The sequence below is a fragment of the Rhinolophus ferrumequinum genome, chromosome 12 (assembly GCF_004115265.2).
Source record: "Rhinolophus ferrumequinum isolate MPI-CBG mRhiFer1 chromosome 12, mRhiFer1_v1.p, whole genome shotgun sequence".
NCBI lineage: Eukaryota > Metazoa > Chordata > Mammalia > Chiroptera > Rhinolophidae > Rhinolophus > Rhinolophus ferrumequinum.
The window spans coordinates 27671726-27693136 of NC_046295.1; the positions used below are offsets into that span (position 1 = coordinate 27671726).

Sequence of the window (21411 nt, forward strand, 5' to 3'; positions counted from 1 at the left end):
TGATCATGTTGTATCCGTCTTAATATATTCTGTACATTCAATAAACGGTGCTTCAATAATATATTATTGAAAATATATGCTTCAGTAAATGGTGAGTAAAAACAAAATGAAGGAAGGAATGAAAGGATGGATTTTACAATGTCTCCATCTGTTATAGAATTCTCACTTCAGAGGCAATAATAGGACTTTTGTCTTGAGCGCACATGTGAGACAACTGAGGCTCAGTGATGGGTCTAAGAATACAAGTTTGTTTTTGGTTTTTAAATATATAATGTGTATAAAATAACGTGATAGGATATGGTTATGTAAGTGGACATACAGCTGAAGCAATGGATTATAGAAACTCTATATTGTCTTACATTTTTCTATTTTAGTGTGTTTGCAGAAAAACTTACAGTATAGAAATACTCTGGCTTTAGATATAGATCGATATCAAAAGGAATTTTCAAAAATCACCTGTTGACTTTCAGTCAGCGTTTTTTTTCCATTGGTTTTTCTTTGTAGTTCTAACATTTTTAATGGACTAGAAAGACACAAAGACATGAAATTCTCATTTTGCATGAGGAAAGCATCATGTTAATATTACAGTAAACTGAGAAGAGCATCATGGCCATACCTGACCAGTCTTCTGCTTTTTTCACATGGCAATAAAAATATAATTCTGTGGGAAAAGTGTTTAATGCAATTCAGATCTTATAAGTTTGAAAGGAGTGGAAAAAGACAGGGTGGCAATTTTAATAGAAAGTAACTGTGAAAACAATGATATTCTGTAAGGGGGGAATAAGTATAGTGCTAAATGAGTTTAATATCCATTACCCCAACCTTCAGGTTCTTTTAATCTATAAAATATGTTATATCCATATCAGAATAACACATAAATTATGGGCTAAATTTATTTTTATTTAGGAAATTAGTTTCAAGCAGGTAAGCAGATTTTTTCTTTTTACAATATGACCCCTGTGTTTCTGCATGCAACTAAATGTAAACTATAGTTTAAAATGTGAATAAAATACTTTTTTATCCAAATTAGCAAAACACTTCATATAAATTGCTCTACCCTGAGTTCCTTCCATTGTGATTGTTTTCATCTCCAAACAAATTGATCCAAGTTCACATGGGAGTTCTGATGACCCTTTTAAACTGCAAAGGTTTTTGATGTTTGCATTTCACTTTGAATATCTTTCACAAATTCTGCATGTTTAAATAAACAACCTGCCATTTCTTCACATTTCTGTAACCCTTTAACTAAATTCTGGTAATAAAATAAATCAACAATACTTTTCTGTAATGTTCAAAATATTGGACATTTTCCCTTAAGGTAGCCGAGTATTGCATCATCAGATAAAGGAACCAATCACCAAAGAGAAGAAGTTAAAAGTGCATGACCATTTGACTTTTAACTTATCTCTAAATTTTACTTTTACTTTTTAACCTTTATCTTTTACATTTTTCACATTTTCTTAAGTCAGCCATTTGTTCAATAAATATTCAAAGGGACTTACTATGTCTAGGCACTGCGGGTGGAGTAGGACGAAGGCAGTTTGGAGGAGAAAAGAATGTCCTTAATCAGGTGGGCATATCTCTTGGAATGCACTGGTCTAATGAGTAGACCAGAGTATATATGTAAAGAAATATATGTATGTATGTGTATATATATATATATATATACCCATACATACATATGTATATATATATATATATATGTGTGTGTGTGTATATATATATATATATATATATATATATATATATATATATAAATAAATAAAATATAGTGAAATGGTGTTGCTAGGGAATGACAGTGCAGTTCCTAAGTATAGTAAACAAGACAACTAACTGTGCTTTGAGGGGTGTAATCTCATCTCCATAACGAAGGTGACTGAATAGGGTCTTGAATGATGAGGACAAAAGAAGGCAAAACTGTAGCTCATTTTAGGATCCTCAGCAGACATCTTGGCCACTCTCCATGCTCTAAGTTCTCTCTCTCGCTCTCTCTCTCTCTCACTCTCACTCACTCTCTCTCTCTCCCTCTCTCTCACAATTCTCTTCATTTTTGTCTTTGTCTTCTATCTGTCCCCTTTCTTTTTAAAGTCCAGATGGAAAAAAAAATGGTATTTTTCAAGCAGAATATTCCTCCAACAAGGAAACTCATAGATTTCCCCCAGACTAATGAGGTCCCCTAATGGTCATCTCACTCTAATGCTACCTGGATTTGTCCTCTGTAGGAATACATTCACTCTCAGGGATGGCCATGTAACGAAATAACCTTGATAGGCACATTAATCAAATCTCTTTATGTGCAAAGAACTTGTTTATTTAGTTTCACAAATGTTATGGCAAAAAAAAAGATCTCTTGAATGTAGAAATATTTACAACAGTGCTAACTTTAAGGATGTCAGTCTTTAGAATCAAGAATCAGAATGAATGTCTAACTTGGCCTTTCACTACCTGCATGCCATACTCTTTTCGATTTTATTGTCATTTCTAGAGCACGTGTGAAATATAACTAGCAAAGGATTTGAATACCTGCATTTTACCATTATATTCCAAGGTGCCTTGCTGAAAGCTAAATGAGGTATTCATATAACTGAAAACTATTCACCATGCTGAATGAGCCTTTTCAATATGGAGAAATGCATAATAAAAGGAAGTGTCAGTTTCCCAGCTCATTTTTTATAAAGAATGTTTGGGGGCTGTTGGGCTAAAAAATCTCATTTTATTTTTCAGACATTTTCTGATTTTCACAATCAAATAGAATTCTATGCATGGCTTCCAAAATCAGGATTTTAATACCATCTATTATCATTATTCATTCTGTCATTTGCATTATAAAAGAGATAATGAGTAAGCACACATTCATCGTTTTGCTTCACAGAATGTTTTGCTTCAATTAAAACATATTAAGTTGCAGCAGAACTCCTATGTGTGTTTACTTCTAATATTATTGTGAAAATCAAGCAAACAGAACAGTGGTGGCTTTAGAGCTTAGATGTCTACCGATTTATGTATTAACCTTTCCACTAGTCACACTGTACTAAAGAAAGCCAGTGTCTATGCAGGAGTTTTGGGGGTGCAGTATCTTGGAGACTTAATAAGGGAAGAGTTTATCTCAGTAAGATCCAGGCAAAAGTCAGAGAAAATCTCAGGAGTAGATTCATTAAAGGGACTGAAAAGCAGCTATTGAACCCAGCATCCTTCCTGTAAGTTTATTTTTACGGATAGTTTGAAGAAAGAATTACAAACGGAAGGAAGGAAGGGAAGGAGGAAGGGAGGGAGGGAGGGAAAAAAGTTAGAAAAAAAATCCATACAATTTAACTGATGATGTTTTACATGCCCATCATTAATCTAGGTGTTTTCAGCCATACCAACTGCTTTGTACATCATTCAAGAATATGTATCAAGTTGTAATACAGTTAACTGTCCGCAAATTCATCTCATCCATTCATTAAACAAGCATGCATTGCCTACGCCACACTTCCTAGGTATTTTGCCAAGTGTTAAAGGTGATCAGATGAGTAAGTACTTGCTCTTAAACTGCTTACAGACTAGTGAGGCAGATGAGCATATTCAAATTCTTAGAAATAGGGTACGAGATCGTGATTTTGTTTACATGGTAGATTTTGTAAGTTCTCACCTAGACGCAGTATTCAGCTCTGAAAGCGGAACATAGCAGAGAGGGTAAAGATCCAAAGGGCTTCTTAAGTTTTAATATGTAGTGGTTCTGTTATCTCTCAATTCGTATTATTTTTTATTTAAACTAAAATTTCTTTCTTTACAAATGAGTTTTTAAAAAACTTTGCACGTGTATAGGTTGTTATTTCTGTGTATTCATCTTTTTGTTACTGATTTTCAACTTCCAGTGTGATGAGAGAACATGGTCAGTAAAATTTCAGTCTTGAAATTTATTAAGGCTTAGTTTTTGACATAAATCTGGTTAACTTTAATAAACTTGTGCATGAAAGTAGTTTGTACATGTTTTCTAATATCTCTTTCCAATGTGTCTTGATTCCTCTCCACTCTAACAACCTCTTCTAAACTCCACTAATGCTCATCTTGTCTCTACACCCATGATCTCTACTTTGCAAATGCAATAACACACAGTTCTCAGTCTTCATTTTGCGTGACTTACTAGCAACAATTATGCAATTAAACATTTTCTGCTTGAACCACTGTTTTCACTTGGCTTCTGGAAACCCACTCGCTTAACTTCTCTACATACCATTAAGCTCCTTACCATTATTTTTTGCTAGTTTCTTTTCACCTCCCAGTCTCTAAGAGTTGAAGTATCCACGGGTTCAGTGCTTGGACCATTTATCTTTTCTAACCACACTCCTTTATGTCGTTTGATCTTAGGGATTTTTAATACCACCTACGTTCTAATAATCTGTTTTTTCTTCATTTAGATTTATCCATATTCTAACTATTGCTTGTACCTCCACTAATTCCTCTTTAGTCCAAACCATATTCATCTCTTTTCTAGATTTTTGCAATAGTCTTTTTAAATTGTTTCTCCGCTTTAGACTTTAGCCCCCTAGTCACTTCTCAACATTCAGGCAGAGTGGTCATGTGAGTTTCCTACTCCCACCAACAGTGCACAAGGGTTCCCTTTTCTCCACAGCCTCGTCAGCACTTATTGTTTGTTGGTTTATCAATAATAGACATTCTGACAGGAATGAGGTGATATCTCATTGTGGTTTTTATTTGTATTTCTCTGATTATTAGTGACGTTGAGCATCTTTTCATGTCTATTGGCTATCTGTATGTCCTTTTGGAGAAATGTCTATTCAAATCCTCTGCCCATTTTTGTATTGGATTATTTGTTGTGGTGGTGTTGAGTTGTAAGTTTATTTCTGTGGATAGTTTGAAGAAAGAATTTTTAAAAAATTATAAATTTTGGATATTAACCCCTTGTCAGATGTATCATTGGCAAATATCTTCTCCCATTCAGTGGGATGCCTTTTTGTTTGGTTGATGTTTTCCTTTGCTGTGAAAAAACATTTTAGTTTGATGTAGTCCCATTTGTTTATTTTTTCTTTTGTTTCCCTTGCCCGAGGAGCTCTATCAGTAAAAATATTGCTAAGGGTAATATCTGAGTGTTTACTTCATACATATTCTTCTAAGAGTTTTATGGTTTCAGGTCTCACATTTAAGTCTTTAATCCATTTTGAGTTTATTCTTGTATATGGTGAAAGAAGGTAATCTAGTTTCATTTTTTTGCATGTATCTGTCCAGTTTTCCCAGCACCATTTATTAAATATGCTGTATTTACCCCAGTGTAAATTACTCTTTCCTTTGTCGTAGATTAAATGACCATATAGGTATAGATTGATTTCTGGACTCTCTATTCTGTTCCGTTGATCTGTGTGTCTTTTTTTATGCCAATGCCATGCCATTTTGATTACTATGGCCTTGTGGTATATCAGGTAGCTTGATACCTCCATCTTTGTTCTTCTTTCTCAGGATTTCCATGGCTATTCAGAGTCTTTTATGGTTCCATATAAATTTTAGGATTATTTATTCCTGTTTTGTGAAAAATGCCATTGGTATTTTGATAGAGATTGTGTTGAATCTATACGTTGCTTTGGGTAGTATAGACATTTTAACAGTATTAATTCTCTCTATCCATGAACATGATATATGTTTCCATTTATTTGTTTTTTGTTTGTTTGTTTTTGTTTTGTTTTGTTTTGTTTTAAATTTCTTTCCTCAATGTCCTTTAATTTTCTGAGTACAGGTCTTTTAATGCCTTGGTTTAATTTATTCCTAAACATTTTTTTTTCATGCAATTGTAAATGGGTTTGTTTCTTAAATACTCTTTCTGATATTTCATTATTGGTGTATAATAATACAATTGATTTCTGGATATTTATTCCATATCCTACTTTTCTAAATTCATTTGTCAGTTCTAATAGTTTTTCCTTGGAATCTTTGGGTTCTCTCCATGTTTCATCACGTGATCTGCAGATAATGACAATTTTACTTCTTCCTTTCCCATTTATGCCCTTTATTTTTCTTGTCTGATTGCTGTGGCTAGAACTTCCAGTATTATGTAGAATAAAAGTGGTTTGAAAGATGGCATTCTTGTCTGGTTCCTTACCTTAAGGGGAATGGTTTTAGTTTTCCTCCATTGCTGTGGATTTGTCACACGTATATGGCCTTCATTATGTTGAGATATTTTCCCTTTATTCCCACTTTGTTGAGAGTTTTTATTATAAATCGATGTTGGATTTTGTTAAATGATTTTTTCTGCAGCTATTGAAATGACCATATGACTTTTATTTTTCATTTTGTTTATGTGGTGTATCACAGTAATTGCTTTGTGGATATTGAATCAAACTTATATGCCAGGAATTAATCCCACTTGATCATGGTGCATGATCTTTTTAATATATTGCTGAGTCCAGTTTCATAATGCTTTGTTGAGGATTTTGCATCTATGTTCATTAGAAATATTGGTCTATAGTTTATTTTTTTGTCATGTCTGTGTCTGGCTTTAGATTCAGGGTAATGGTGGTCTCGTAAAATGACTTGGGAGCATTCTCTCCTTTTTGAATTTTTGAAATAGTTTGAGGAGAATAGATGCTAATTCTTTTTTGAATGTTTGGTAAAATTCACCTATGAAGTCATCTGATCCAGGGCTTTTGTTTATTTGGAGCTTGTTGATTACTGATTCAATTCCTTTGGTAGTCATGGGTCTGTTCTGATTTTCTGTTTCTTCTTGATTCTGCCTTGGAAGATTGTATGCCTCTAGGAATTTATCCATTTCTTCCAGATTGTCCAATTTGTTGGTGTATAGTTACTCATAATGTTTTATTTTCTTTCTTTTTTGTTTTTGTTTTTGTTTGTTTGTATTTCTGTGGTGTCAGCTGTCACTTCTCTTTCACGTCTGATTTTATTTATTTGGGTCCTCTTTCTTGATAAGTCTGGTTGAAGGTTTGTCAATTTTGTTTATTCAATAAATAAATAAATAAATAAATAAAATAGCTCTTGGTTTCATTGATCTTTTGTATTTTTTTAGTGTTTGTTTTGTTTATTTCCACTCTTATCTTTATTATTCCCTTCCTTGTACTCTCTTTGGGCATTATTTGCTATTCTTTTTCTAGTTGCCTTAGGTGTAAAAATAGACTGTTTATTTGAGATTTTCCTCGTTTCTTTATTTAGGCCTGCATTGCTTGAATGTCCCTCTTAGGACTGCTTTCCCTGTGTCCCATAGATTTTGGGTTGTTGTGTTTTCATTTTAATTTTGTCTCAAGGTATCTTTTGATTTCTTCCTTTATTTCATTGTTGACCCATTTATTATTTAGCAGCATGTTGTTTAGTCTCCATGTGTTTGTGTGTTATTCAGGTTTTTTTTTTGTTTTGTTTGTTTTGTTTGTTTTCTTCTAATTGACTTCTAGTTTCATAGCACTATGGTCAGAGAAGATGCTTGGCATGATTTCAATCTTTTTAAATTTATTGAAACATGTTTTTTGGTCTAACATGTGGTCTATCTTGGCAAATACTGTGTTGCCCTGAAAAATAAGACCTAGCCAGACATCAGCTCTAATGCATCTGTTGGAGCAAAACTTAATATAAGACCCGGTCTTGTATTATATAAGACCCAGTCTTATATTATATTAATATAAGACCTGGTATATATTATATTATATTATATTATATTATATTATATTATATTATATTATATCATATTATACCTGATCTTATATTAAAATAAGACCAGGTCTTATATTATTTTTTGCTCCAAAAGACACATTAGAGCTGATGCTTTGGCTAGGTCTTAATTTCCAGGAAACACAGTATTCAATGTGCAATTGAAAAGAATGTGTATTCTGCTGTTTGGGGGTGAAGTGCTCTAAAAATACCAATTAAATCCATCTGATCTAGTGTGTCATTTAAGGCAGCTGTTTCCATGTTGATTTTCTGTCTGGAAGATCTGTTCATTGGTATCAGTGGGATGTTAAAGTCCCCTACTATGATTGTGTTACTGTTTATCTCTGTCTTTATGTCAGTCAATATTTGTTTTATATTTAGGTGCTCATGTGTTAGGTGCATAAATATGTATCAGGGTGATGGGTGTCCTCTTGTTGGATTGAGACATTGATGTAATGTCTCTTATTATAGTTTTCATTTTAAAGTCCATTTTGTCCAATAAAAGTATTGATACTCCAGATTTTCTCTCATTTCCATTTGCATGAAATAACTTTTTTCATCCCTTTACTTTCATTCTATGTTGTCTTTTGATCTTAGGTGGGTCTCTTGTAGATAGCACATTCTTGGGTCTTGTTTTCTTATCCACTCAGCTACCCTGTCTTTTGATTGAAGCATTTAATGTATTTGCATTAAAATGATTATTGATAGGTACATAGTTATTGTAATTTTAGTCATACTTTTGATCTCTGTTTGTTTCCTCCTTTCTTCTATTTACAGAAGTCCTTTCAACATTTCTTATATTAATGGCTTGCTGGTAATGAATTTCTTTAGTTTTTGCTTGTCTGAGAAGCTCTTTATCTCTCCTTCAATTTTCAATGATAGCCTAGCTGGATAGAGTAGTCTTGGTTGTAGGCCCTCATTTTTCATCACTTTGAATACTCCTGCCACTCCCTTCTAGCCTACAAAGTTTCTGTTGAGAAATCCGCTGATAGTCTTGTGGGAGCTCTCTTATGAGTAAGCAGTTGTCTTTCTCTTGCTGCTTTTAGGATCTGCTTTGTCTTTAACCTTTGCCATTTTAATTATCATGTGTCTTAGTGTGGGCCTGTTTGGGTTAATCTTGTTTGGGACTCTTTACACTTCCTGGGCTTGAATGTCTGTTTCGTTCACCAGGTTAGGGAAGATTTCAGTCATTATTTCTTCAGGTAGGTTCTCAATGCCTTGCTCCCTCTCTTCTTTTTCTGGTACTCTTATGACAAAATGTTGTTATGCTTAATGTTCTCCCACAGGTCCCTTAAACTATCTTCTTTTTTAAATATATATTCTTTTTTTTTTCTTTTTGTTGTTCCAATTGGGTGTTTTCTGCTATCTCATCTTCTAAATCTCTGATTCAGTTCTCTGCTTCATTTAATCTGCTGTTGATTCCTTCTAGTGTATTCTTCATTTCAGTTATTGTATTCTTTATTTCTAACTGGTTCTTTTTTATGGTTTCTATGTCCATCTTTATGCTTCTATCTCTTTGTTAAAATTCTCACTAAGTTTCTTAAGCATTCTTATAATCAGTGTTTTAAACTCTGTCTCTGGTAGGTCGGTTACCTCCATTTTATTTAGTTCTATTTCTGTAGGTTTCTCCTGTTCTGTTATTTGGGACATGTCTCTTTGTTTCCTCATTCTGGCTGTTGCTCTGTGTTTGATTCCATGTATGAGGTAGATCTGCTATGGCTCTCAGTCTTTTCTGGGTGGACTTATGTAGTACATATCCTGTGTGGTCCAATGGTTCAGGCTCCTTGATCTCTGGTGTATGCTCCAGGAGTGTTTCTTGAGTGTGTTGCATACGTTCTCCTATTGTGGTTGATTCTTGATTGCTTTTGGTGTATCAGTGGGTGGGATTGACTTCCAGGCTGACTGGCTGTGATGATTAGCTATTCCCACAGTGTATGTATGACCTGCTGTGTGGGGGCTGACCCCTCAGAGAAGAATTTGCCCCTGTGTGCTCTTATCCGTGTTGAGACCCCCATTTGCATGTGCTGTTTGTGGAGCTATCCAGTGCTCTGGTGTAGTCTCATGCTGGCCTCGGGTGTGTTGTTTCAGGTGTCTCTTGGGAGGCGCTTCTGTGCCAGCCAATTTTAACCTTGCCTGTTACCAGCCTGCAGCTACCTGGTAGGAGCCACAAAGCTATATGTGGTTGGCTGCTACCTGTGCTGGGCCTGGAGGCATGTGGGTGTGACCTTGCTGTGTACCAAGGCCAACTGACACCAGCAGTGGGCCTGAGGCAACTTAGCAAAAGGCCCAAGGCCCCCGCGGCCTATTGCCACCCACCGCTGCCATCAGGCCCAGCCATTATAAGAGCCTCCTTAGGTGCATGAGCTGGGCTGATTGACCCGATGTTGAGAGTGCTCTCAGCGATGCTGCACTAACTGAGCATGGTGGTGTCCAAGGGAGTCACAATGTGTGGCCAGTTGATTTTACAAAGTTAATGCAGATTTAGTTCTTACATCAGTGTCCAGCCTGTTACCGCCTTGCCCAGCACGGAAGAACACTGCAGCTAGCCTCAGGCTTGCAAATTCCCGAGAGCTGCCCAAGAGTGGCTACGGTACAGGTTTTGGATCACTGTCACCACCAAAATCTCCGTGGGCCATTATGGGCTGTTCAGTGCTATAAAAGGCCTCTGTGACTTGTGGGGTGGGGCTGGCCACCCAAGAATGGAAAGTGGTCCTAGCAATGCATCTGTAGGTGGGAGTGTGGAACATGGAGCTAAGGGGTGTGGTTGGTGGTTTCTCCAAAGTCAATGCATCTCGGCTTCTGCACTGGTACATGGCCAGCGACCATCCTACAAAAAGTTGCCTATAGAACATCACAGCCAGCCACTGCCCATCTCTGGCCCAAAGATTCCCAAGAGCTGCCCAAGAGACGCTGTGGCACAGGTCTTGGGTTACCACCCACCAGCAAATGTTTCCCAGGCTGCCGAGTGCTCAAAGCTAGGTCAAAAAGGCTTTCACAGCCTGTGGGGCAGGGCCAGCAGCCCAGCAGTCAAGACTGTCCAGGCAATGTAGCACTAGCTGTATGGGGTAGGGACCCAGGGTGTCACCAAGGCAGTGCACGTGCACAGATTCCACCAGACCAGTGTGGTCCCAGAGTTGGCCCTTTGGGGGAGGGCTTAACACTGAAAAGATGGAGCCCACCTGTAGGCCACGTGTGTCTGGCTCCACACAAAGTCAACAATATATTCTGTCCCTCTAGCTCTCACCCCAAAGCCATAACTCAGTCCTTCCCTGCATGTACCTGGGCCAGCAGAGCTACCACCCGTCCACCATTGACCAGTTGAATGTTTGCAAGTGAGGGAGTCTGTGTGTGGACTCTGTAAGAGGGCATCTGGGTTTCCAGCCACCCTCCACCCCACCAAGATGGGCAGACAGAGTCCTCGATGATTTTTCACTGCCAGATGTCATGGGAACTCCTCTTCCCTGCACAGGACACCTGAGCTGGGGAGACCAGCATGGGACTAGGACCCTTCCCTTTCAAGGGGGACCTCTGCCACCAAGATGTCCCTCCTGGCATTCAACCACCATAGGCTTGAGGTCAGCTGGCTTCGCATCTCCCCCTCCTACCAGTCTGGATGTGGCTTTTTCCTCTATATCCTTAGTTATAGGGGCTTTTTCCTCTATATCCTGCAAGTCTTCAGGTAATTTTTGAGGTTGTTTTATCTATAATCCATTTGCAATTTTGATGTGATCCTGGGATGCAGCAGGCATAGTGATAACCCAATCCGCCATCTTGAACCTCCCACACATTTACTGTTTATTGACTGTCTCCTCTGACTAGTAGATATGCTGTAAGAGCACAGAAATTTTTGACTATTCTGTTTACTGAATAATTCATAAGAACCTAAAACACTGCACATATTTTCTAAATACTTGTGGGGTGAATGAATGGATGGATGGATGAATTTCTGGCTTCTGACTGAGCTAACCTTGAAACTTTTACTATTTGGATTTCTGAAGAGTGAGGATGGCTCTTTTGAGTTCACTGATGTACAGAGTAGGGTGAAGCTGAGCCTAACTGCCTGGATCATACCTGCACTGCAGCCCGCTGATAAGATACTCTAGGGCCGTCTTCTACCGCTACTAGGAAAAAAAACAACATAGAAAATAAATGATTCTGGCCTTTTAAAATACCCACCAACTTGCAGGACCTGGGCTAGGCTTAGAGGCCAAGGGAGAGTCTAATATGAAGCTCTAATATAGCTATAGCTTTCCACTATTCACAATATCCAAGACATGGAAACAACTGAAATATCCATCCATAGACGATTGGATAAAGAAACTGTGGTATATTTATACAATGGAGTGTTACTCAGCCATAAAGAAGAATGAAATATTACCATTTGCAATGTCATGGATGGACCTAGAGAACATTAAGCTAAGTGAAATAAGTTGGATGGAGAAAGTCAAATACCATATGATCTCACTTATATGTGTACCTGTTCATTCTAAAGAACAAAATAAACAAACAAAACAGAAATAGACTCAGAGATAAGGGGGAAAAAAAAACTGAGGGCTCCTAGGTGGGAGGGGATGGGGATGAGGGAGAATGTAAAGAGATTAGAAAGTACAAATTAGTAGTCACAATATAGCCACGGGGATACGAAATACAGTTTGGGGATATAATCAATAATGTTGTAAAGATTTTATAGGGGGTCACATGGGCACTTGTCTTATTAGGGAGGCCACTTCATGGACTGTGTAAATGTCTGACTACTGCGCTGTACACCTGAAGCTAAAGCTGAATAATATTGAATGTCAGCTAAATATATATATTAAATATATATATATATATATATATATATATATATATATATATAGAGAGAGAGAGAGAGAGAGAGAGAGAGAGAGAGAGAGAGAGAGAGAGAATAGCATAAGGAATACTGTCAATGGAATTGTATCAGCTATACATGATATCAGAAGAGTAGTATATTGTGGGAGGGTGTTATGACTTTGTGAGGGGTGTAAATGTCTATTACATTGTTTTGTGCTCCTGAAACTTAAAAAAAAAAATGAATGCAGGGAAGCTGTAATAGAGAAGATTGCCACCAGAGGGCACTATGATACTTCTTTGTGATGTTTAGTTTCCCAATGTAGGTTTGCAAGAAGCTTGGGGACAAAAGCTTTAAAAAACCTATACAGGAATATTTTGCTGATGTTGTTAATTATTTTGCTTCATATTGAAACTACATAGGATAAGAAAGAATGTTGTAAACTGCAGTTGGAATAAAATAATCACAAAGGATATTAATAGAAATTTCACACGAAAAGTATATGCAATGTCCCTTAAATGGAATGTGAATATACTGAATGTATCTCATAATTTTGAAAATGCTCATTAAAATAACACTGAATTACAATTTTTCACCTATTGTATTTTCAAGAATCTAAAAGTTTTCCCATGATCAGTCTCAGATTGTTGGTGGGAACATTAATTTGTTGTGATTCTCAAGCAGGAAATTTTGCAAAACGTTTGAAAGTTATAAATACATTAACTGTTGACTTCCCTCCACACACTCCTAAGAATGTATCCTATTGATGTATCTCTTACTTACTAAATTATGCAAAGTTTTGGTTTTGTTTTTTTTTGTTTTTAAGGCAGGGTGTAGGATAATAATATACATACATATTTGTATTTACAGAAGTTTTGCCAGGACACACAGGTGCCAACAAATATGTTCGTGTTGAGAGTGGCAAATAGAGAGTATGGAGGCAAGGGTAGGAAGAAGACTTTGTCCTATATGCCATTTTGTGAGCTTAGAGTCATGTAAATGTATTACCTTTATACCAATGTATTGACAAAACAATATTTTCTTTAAATGCCAGGGGAAAAAGCAAAAAACAAATTTGATGAGTCCTTGAGAAAATATGGCAATTCAACTGGTTTATCATTCAAATGTATCAGGTATATAAAGGTGTTTGTAGTCAGAATTACCTAGTTTACAAGTTATTAACTACTTAAAATCAATGAGGAGTAGTCCTTCTGGAAGCCTTGAAATGAATTAGGTGAATTTTCCAGTAAAGCTGTCACAGAGAAAAGTTGCAGTGTTGTTTGGATTTTCCTTTGGGATGGCTTCTTCTTCAGAGTTTTCTTGATTTTCCATGATAGTCTTATTCCTGACTTTGTACCATTTGTCACAGATTGATCTGCCCTTTGCACAAAGAATAAATAAGTTACTAAGCTTTTTCCTTACTTTGTAATGGCTTATTATAGTAACACATATTCATTTCTCCACTTATTGTTTGTTGAGTATCTACTATGCACTGGCAATGAACCACCTTCTGAGGATACAAGTCTGTCAGACATAACCTTTCCCTTCCTTCAGGAGCTCGATCATATAAGAAGGTTTCATGGTCTAATTGCCTTGCAGAGTGATATGTGCCATGGCAAACGAAACAGGGTATCATCTCCTTTTCCTGACAGAGACTGGAGAGATCCTTCACATCATTTTATGGATTTTAAAATACGAGTAGGGATTCTCTGGGCAAATGGGTTGGCCTGTGTGGAGAAGAGAGAATTGTTCTTAAGCAGAAGGAAAAACATGTGAAAGTCATATATTTGAAAATACGTGGTCTATTAGAACACATACTGGAGAGTTTAGTATGACTAGAGTGTGTTTATATTTGTTCATTTATGTTTTGCATTTTGAGTGAAATTACTGCCACTATTTCTACTATTATTAAACACTTAGTAGTATGTGCTCCAGCTACGTTATGCCAATTAATCCTAACAACAAAACTGAAACAGTCATTATTATCTCAATGGTACAGAGAAGCACACTAAGAAATATAAAGGCTAAGTGATTTGTATAGAGTTACACATGTAGGTAAAGTTGGGGTCAAATCAACAACTGATATAAAATCCCATGATCCAAAGTGTGACATTTTCCTTTCAGATTCATACTTTACCTTTCTCCATCCTAGTCTCCAGTGCCCAAAATCAGCCTGGGTGTAGTTCATCAACAGTACCCCTTGAGCTTCGGAGTCCAATATGGTTTATCCCAAAGGTAGTGTAGGCAGAAAACCAGAGGGAAAAGAGAATTTTTGAGTTATATCCCATGGCTCCCTTCCATCCTGTCATCTAATGCTGGGACTGCCAGCTGGGACTGCCATACCAAGATCACTGCTGTTCTCCAGGAGGCCCTCTCAACGTACCGGACTCCTGGATGGCAGAAACTGCTTTCTGACTTTGTACCTGCACATGTAAGACATTTAATGGCTCCACCATATCTTCCCTTGTGGTTCCTCTGCATATAGCCTATCACTTTGTAGCTAGGTTCCTCATTAAACTCTCCTCAAATTACCTTCATTTGAAAGTTCCATCAGCTTTCAGTTGGCACCAGATCCACATTTAAACAGTCATTCTTATTACCAAGTGAGAGCAGATGAAAGTCCATTCTGGCAGTAGCATAGAAATGAAGGGTACAACATGGATTCCAAAATGATAGAGAGAAACCTGAATTTTAAAAAAGGGCTGCAAGGAAAGAATATTCTTTGCTAAGGTTTGAGTTCTATAAAGGAATTCAAGTGAACCTTTATTGCACCTTTCACATTACGCTGCACAGAAAAAACATACAAGCAAACCTCTTAAACTAAATTCTTAACAGCAAGATGGAACCAAACGGTGGTTGCTAAGTTGGCGCCAGAACCAGGTTAATGTCTGGGTGTGCTGAAGGACATGGGTGTGCTCTACTCGTTCATAGAGGTGATTCGTCTCAAATAGGTATAACAATAAGAGGATAACCTGGCAGGTGGGTCCTGCAGTAGGGTATGTCAACCTGTCCAGTCTTGGTTCTGAGGATTCAGGTAGGTAGTGAACAGCAGGATGAATGGATCCCTATCGTGAGATGTAGGTCAGAGTCCAGCTCCATCTCCTGGGGAAGGGCTGAAGGCAAAGGCAAAACACGTGCTGACTGGACAAATGGCAATAAGAATGCATATCACTGCATGTCTTGCATGTTTCCTAAAAGCACCCCGTTGTGCGCCAGCCTGAGGCGAGGCTGACAGCGATGGTCAGGTCGATCTAATCACGGGGCATGGAAGGCCCTAACATCCCATCCACAGGGCTGCCAAGCTCTGAAGGTGTGCCCGTCTATGCTCTTATCATGTGGTCAAAATGTCTATTTTCCTTGTATGTTCCAAAGCTGCAACACTCTGGTACATCTGCGGAAACATCAGTGTTCTTCATCCGTGTCTATCAAGTTGAAGAATATAAAATAGGGCAGGCATGAAACTAATGGAATTGCATTATTAAATTCTGTTTCCTATGCGATTCCTTTCCATGGTGAAAAAAAAAGGAATTCAGAAAATGAAATATTTTCAACATTAGCTTCTTTCTTGGGTTTAAACATGTGTTTTGATTTATAGTCTCTAAGGACGATGTATAGAAAATGGCTTCTTAAATTAACACATCAATTACTTAAACTAAATGGATAGGAATGATTGCACTGAAACAATAAATAACCTTTTATAAGGAACATTTTACAGAAGATAAAATATAGATGGTCCCTTTGACTTATGCAGGTACTATATTAATCACTGAGGTGTAAATTATAGAGGTGAAGAGTTTACACTTCTTTCCTTTGTGTTCAGCATTCTGATAAATGAGTGCCTAATGTGACAAGAAAAGATAACATAATGAATATCTTATTATGCTTGAAGGGACATGAAGAAAAAAAAATGACTGACACTGTGTTTTGTTCCAGGTAGGAATAAAAAAGCAAGCAGTTCCTGGCCTGTGATACTCCAGTTAAGGGTGTCTGACTGACGGCATGTTGGCACCAGCATTGAGGGCAGTGATGGGCTTCAGCTCCAGGTGAGTCCAGTTCTCCAAGACACAATATGTGCATATGTCTGACTTTTCCCCACTGAGTTCATGAAGTAACTCCATCAAGCCTTTTTCCCTTTCAAAATATTGGGCTACTGCATTTTTTAAAAAAAGACTGTTGTTTTTAAATTGCTGTTTTAAAGTTAATGTACATTCTTTTATTTTTCCTTTTGATGTTAATGATAGAATAGGTAATTATGAATGAATTCCCTGCTCAACTGAGTGTCAAAATACCTGAACTACAAGTAGAGTGAAAGATGAATCTTCACACAGTATGTGGGGCTAAGAGAGAAGGATATTTACAGAAGTGACCAAAGTGGGAGCCAGAGTGGTTAAACATTTCAAAATTACAGCGCCTCATAGCTTTCTTAATGGCAAGCACTAAAGACTGAGTTACCCTTGAGAATCTACACTTGTGTCACTTCCAGAGTTATGCAATTAGAGCAGGCAGATGATGGCATAACTCAAAAGACTCTCTGATTTCTGGTTTTCAAACCACAAGAGATCAGAAGTAATGGTAAAACGTATCCTTTTGCTGCACAGAATCAAATTATGCTTCTTTCTGAATCTGTACCTTCAGCAATCCGTAAGTCAGGATGTATGCATCACCTGCTGACATTAATATGAAGTTTTTGTGTGTTGAATAGAGTAATAGTCTATAGATTTAGAGAATGAAATATATGAATTTTTAAAATTCATTATTTTTTTTTTGTATAATTTGCAAGACCTACATACTAGGCCTACATGCACATCTTATTGTAATTCATGTAGAATCTCTGCCTTCCACAGGTTCAAAGGCTAATAAGACAATAAGAAGACCAGCTAATTAAAACAACTAGGACAGGTGCTATAAAAAGGATATAAGGAACATGCAATAAGAATTTTGTCTGTTTATCAAATATGTTAATCCCTCCTTTTGACACGGTGATACTGTATCTAGTGATTTAATGTAAGACCATAAACAGGACATCAAAAAAGATTTAAACAAAAGATGTTTCTCATAATCTGTTTGAAAATGATAATCAGCCAAATACTTAACTGTATAGAATTTATAATTATTTTCAAATATTGAATTTCTGTAGAAATATTCAAATAGATACTTTAAAGAATACTTATGCCATGGAAGAAGAAGCAGGTACAGTTTTAAATTTAAAGAAATCAGGGTGAAATATGTCCTTATAGGATAACATTTGTATGTTTATGGAGAAAAAAGAAGGGAAAAGAACTATATGATGATTTTCATTGATTTTACTTTTAACTTACTTTTTTTCCCTGATGTTTCACAATTGATGTTTTACTATAATCAGGAAAAACAAAACTTTTAATTTTGAACATTAAGTCAATTGTTTTTTACAAGATAACGGTAGGGTTGTAGATGAATAAGGTCATGAAAAAAATAGTCATCACATTTTCCAGAGATACTGAAAATCAGGTTAAAAACAGAATTGGAATTCCATCTTATATGTGTGTGTAAGAGTAAAGGCATATTTACATAGGTTTTTATTTACAATAAGAAAAAAATATAAAATTTGTGCGTAAGTAAATGAGATTTTGGTAGAGTGAAGATAATTCCTATTTAGTAAATGTGTAAAGGTACCAAAGAAGGGGTAAAATTTGAGAAGGGCCTTGAAGGCTTAATATACAAAAATGGCCCTTCATCATTATTGATAATAGCTAAAGTTGACCTTTTGAAATGGATGACTGTACATATTACGTTCACTTATATTGTTCCACTTTTGATTTGTAGAAAATAATAGCGTAAGTGATGCGCATTGCATAAATTTGAGTATCGATATACCTTTTTAAAGCTAAGACCACATAATCAATTTGATCTATTAAATATTATTTTTATCATACACTTACACTTTGTAAATATGGCTTCATTTTAAACAAAAATCACATCATCGTATAAGTAATTATAAGAAAATATTCATCAAACATTTGATAGTTATTTGTTTCATTGCCATATTCTTCTTCAATTCTTATTTTTTTTCTGACTTTAATGATGCACGAATAAGTTGTACATTTATTTATCTAAAAACAGAAGAAATAATTATAATTTCTCATGTGAATATCTCATCTTAAAAATGAAGTTTCTAAAAAATATTGGTAGTGTTCTCTACCACAGATTTCTCCGTGTCTAAATTCCCCATCAATTGTGGGTTCCTAATCCATCCTTTGCTCTTTTTATTCTTATTGTATATTCTGCTTAGACAATCACACTGACATCCATGGCTTCAATTCATATATACATATATACATATACATATTCATATACATATACATATACATATTCATATATATATATATATATATATATATATATATATATATATATATATATATATCTGAACCCACACTCTAATTGTGCACTAAATCAATATACCAAATGAACCACAGGTATGATCCTCACCTAGGCCTCTTTCCTTCAGATTGCTCTTTAGTGGAGTCTCCGCTTTCCACTCTTCCCAGTATCAAATATTAAAAAGCAGAATCCTGCTTGACAGGGAAAGGTGTCTACGAGGGGTTGCCCAGGTAGACTGAGGAGGCCTGAATTATCCCTAATGAATAGGAGAAAGGTGCAAGCATGTTAATAATTTATTAGCATAATAATAACTTTTATTAATAATTGAAATGATTTTTCTCCCTTTTTCTATCATAAGTGCATATAGTTTTCGTAATTCTACATCGTTTTCTTTTTTATGCTTTTTTTCCCAATACGCACATTATAAATGTGTGAGCTAACATTAAGTGGAAACTAGGAGAAAGGCAGAAAAAATGTGTATGATAGTAGTTTAGAGTTGTGAGCGTATCAGCACAGGTTTGGAGGAACAGATTTGGTATTGGTTGACCTGGGCTTAAATATTTATTCTGCCATGAATGAGTTAAGAAGCCTAGAGCATACTATTCTCCTCAAGCCTTTGAGTTTTAATTATTTGTTAGTTATAAATGGTCCTGATTCTATACATCAACTAATACAATGTTTGTGGAAGTCTTTTAGAAATGTTTAAAAACTTTTCAGGTATGAATATTGATTGATGTTACCTACCATAAAGAATAGATACAACTTACCAAAACACACACACGTGTGCATATGTGTGTGTTCTCATATACATAGAGAGAGAGAGACTGCTTCTCCTGAAGTAGGTGTAGTTCTTGTTCCTGTAGTGAAATACTTTTGCTTTTCAGTAACGTATGTTTAAGTAAGTACTTGCAGAGAAAGTTTCCTCCTTTTCACTTTAATGTAGCTGGCCTGCCCATCAAATCAGCATCGTTCAATAGTTCAGGAGGTGTTCTCTCTACCTTTGATCACGAAGGAAATTTAGTTCTGGACCAAATCCCAAGATAATGAGCTTGGCAACACAAAGCAACTTCATTTTATGAAATCCACTCACAAAATAAATGTGGTATGAAAATTAAGACAGAATATTGAGATAGCATTGATTCATTGATCTGGAAAACATTCTAACTGTATAATATTAATAACACTCCATAACCTGAAATTTAAGCTGCAGCTAACATCACAGGGCAACAACAATTATTTCATATTGTTAACAACTCTAGTAACATTGAATTTTAACAATTGGATTTAAATTTGCTTCAAGTACTATAATTAGTATATTTTGCAAACAATAATAAAATACTGGAAATTATCAGAGGATGAGAATTTGTTCGTAAGAATCAGTATTCATTAGTCATTCAAAATCATATGCCTAGAATAAATCAAAATGTATTTCATGTTGGTCTCACTGAAACCACTCAAGTTCCAAATAATGTATAGTAAAATCTGGGAAAATTAGATCATCACAAACCAAAATTCTCTTGTTTGTTTGTTTGTTTTTGTTTCGCTTTGCTTTTTTCTGTGTCCTTTATTCACATTTCTCAAGAAAATGCAAGTGACATGAAAATAGACCAGAGCTAAAAAAATGAGACTGACTTTCAAATGGTGGTTCTCAATAACTAAAACTTGACATGATTCAAAAAATGTTAAGTATCTACTATGCAAACTGTATCTCCCTAGACCTGTGAGGAATATAGATACTGAGAAAGTATATCCCCCTTTCAAGGAATTACCGTCCACAAGAAAAGACAATATGGAATAGTACTAACATACTATTTTATGCATAGATACATATAGCATATGTATTCACATAACTATTTATTAGTATTAGATGACAAAAGATAAGGAGAGAAAACAAAGGAAACAAAGTTTTTCCAACTTTGATTTGTGTTAGAACAACTGAGAAGGCTTCTTGAAGGAAGTTGAATTTGATATCAATCAAGCAGGAAGGATATGCAGTCTGGGAATGAAATGACAGACGGAGGGAACAATATGTATATAAAAATGACTTTGAATGTGGAGGACAGAGAAAAGGACAGCTAGCAATATTTATTTATTTATTTATTTATTTATTTATTTATTTATTTATCATTATTATTATTTTTTTTTAAAGTAAAGGACAAAGAAAAGGATGGAGATTGAAAAGAAAAGGATGGAGATTAATTTGGTGGTTTTGAAATTTAGCCCAAGGAGTTTTTTCTTTATTTTGTGATCCTCCTGCAGTGACCTGTGGGATTTATATTGTGTTGGACCCCAAAACATCACAAGTACAAATGTTTTAAATATTTTTTTTCTAACTTAATATGGAAATGATTAAGATTTTATGCTGTTGGAACATATAGTAGTTACTATTAATCTGTGAAGTCCATAGCTTAAATATCACATAAGTAAAAAGCAAAATTCACCCCCGATGGAATAAAAAATGTAAAACTAATTCAACACTTTTTCCACATTTAAATACAGTTAATTTTCCACAAAAAAAAATTATTGGTCTCAAGGCTACAAATCAACAGTACTTGCGACTATTATACTAATCTTGACATATTTCAAAAAACTTT

General features: G+C 35.7%; 1 long non-coding RNA gene across 1 annotated transcript in view; it reads left to right on the forward strand.

Annotated features, from left to right (window-relative positions):
* The window catches only part of LOC117031726 (uncharacterized), a 751648-nt gene that overhangs the window by 598077 nt on the left and 132160 nt on the right, over positions 1-21411 (forward strand). The window contains exon 4 of the long non-coding RNA XR_004424604.1: positions 16391-16500. This is a non-coding gene — a long non-coding RNA (uncharacterized LOC117031726). The remainder of the gene's footprint in view (positions 1-16390; positions 16501-21411) is intronic.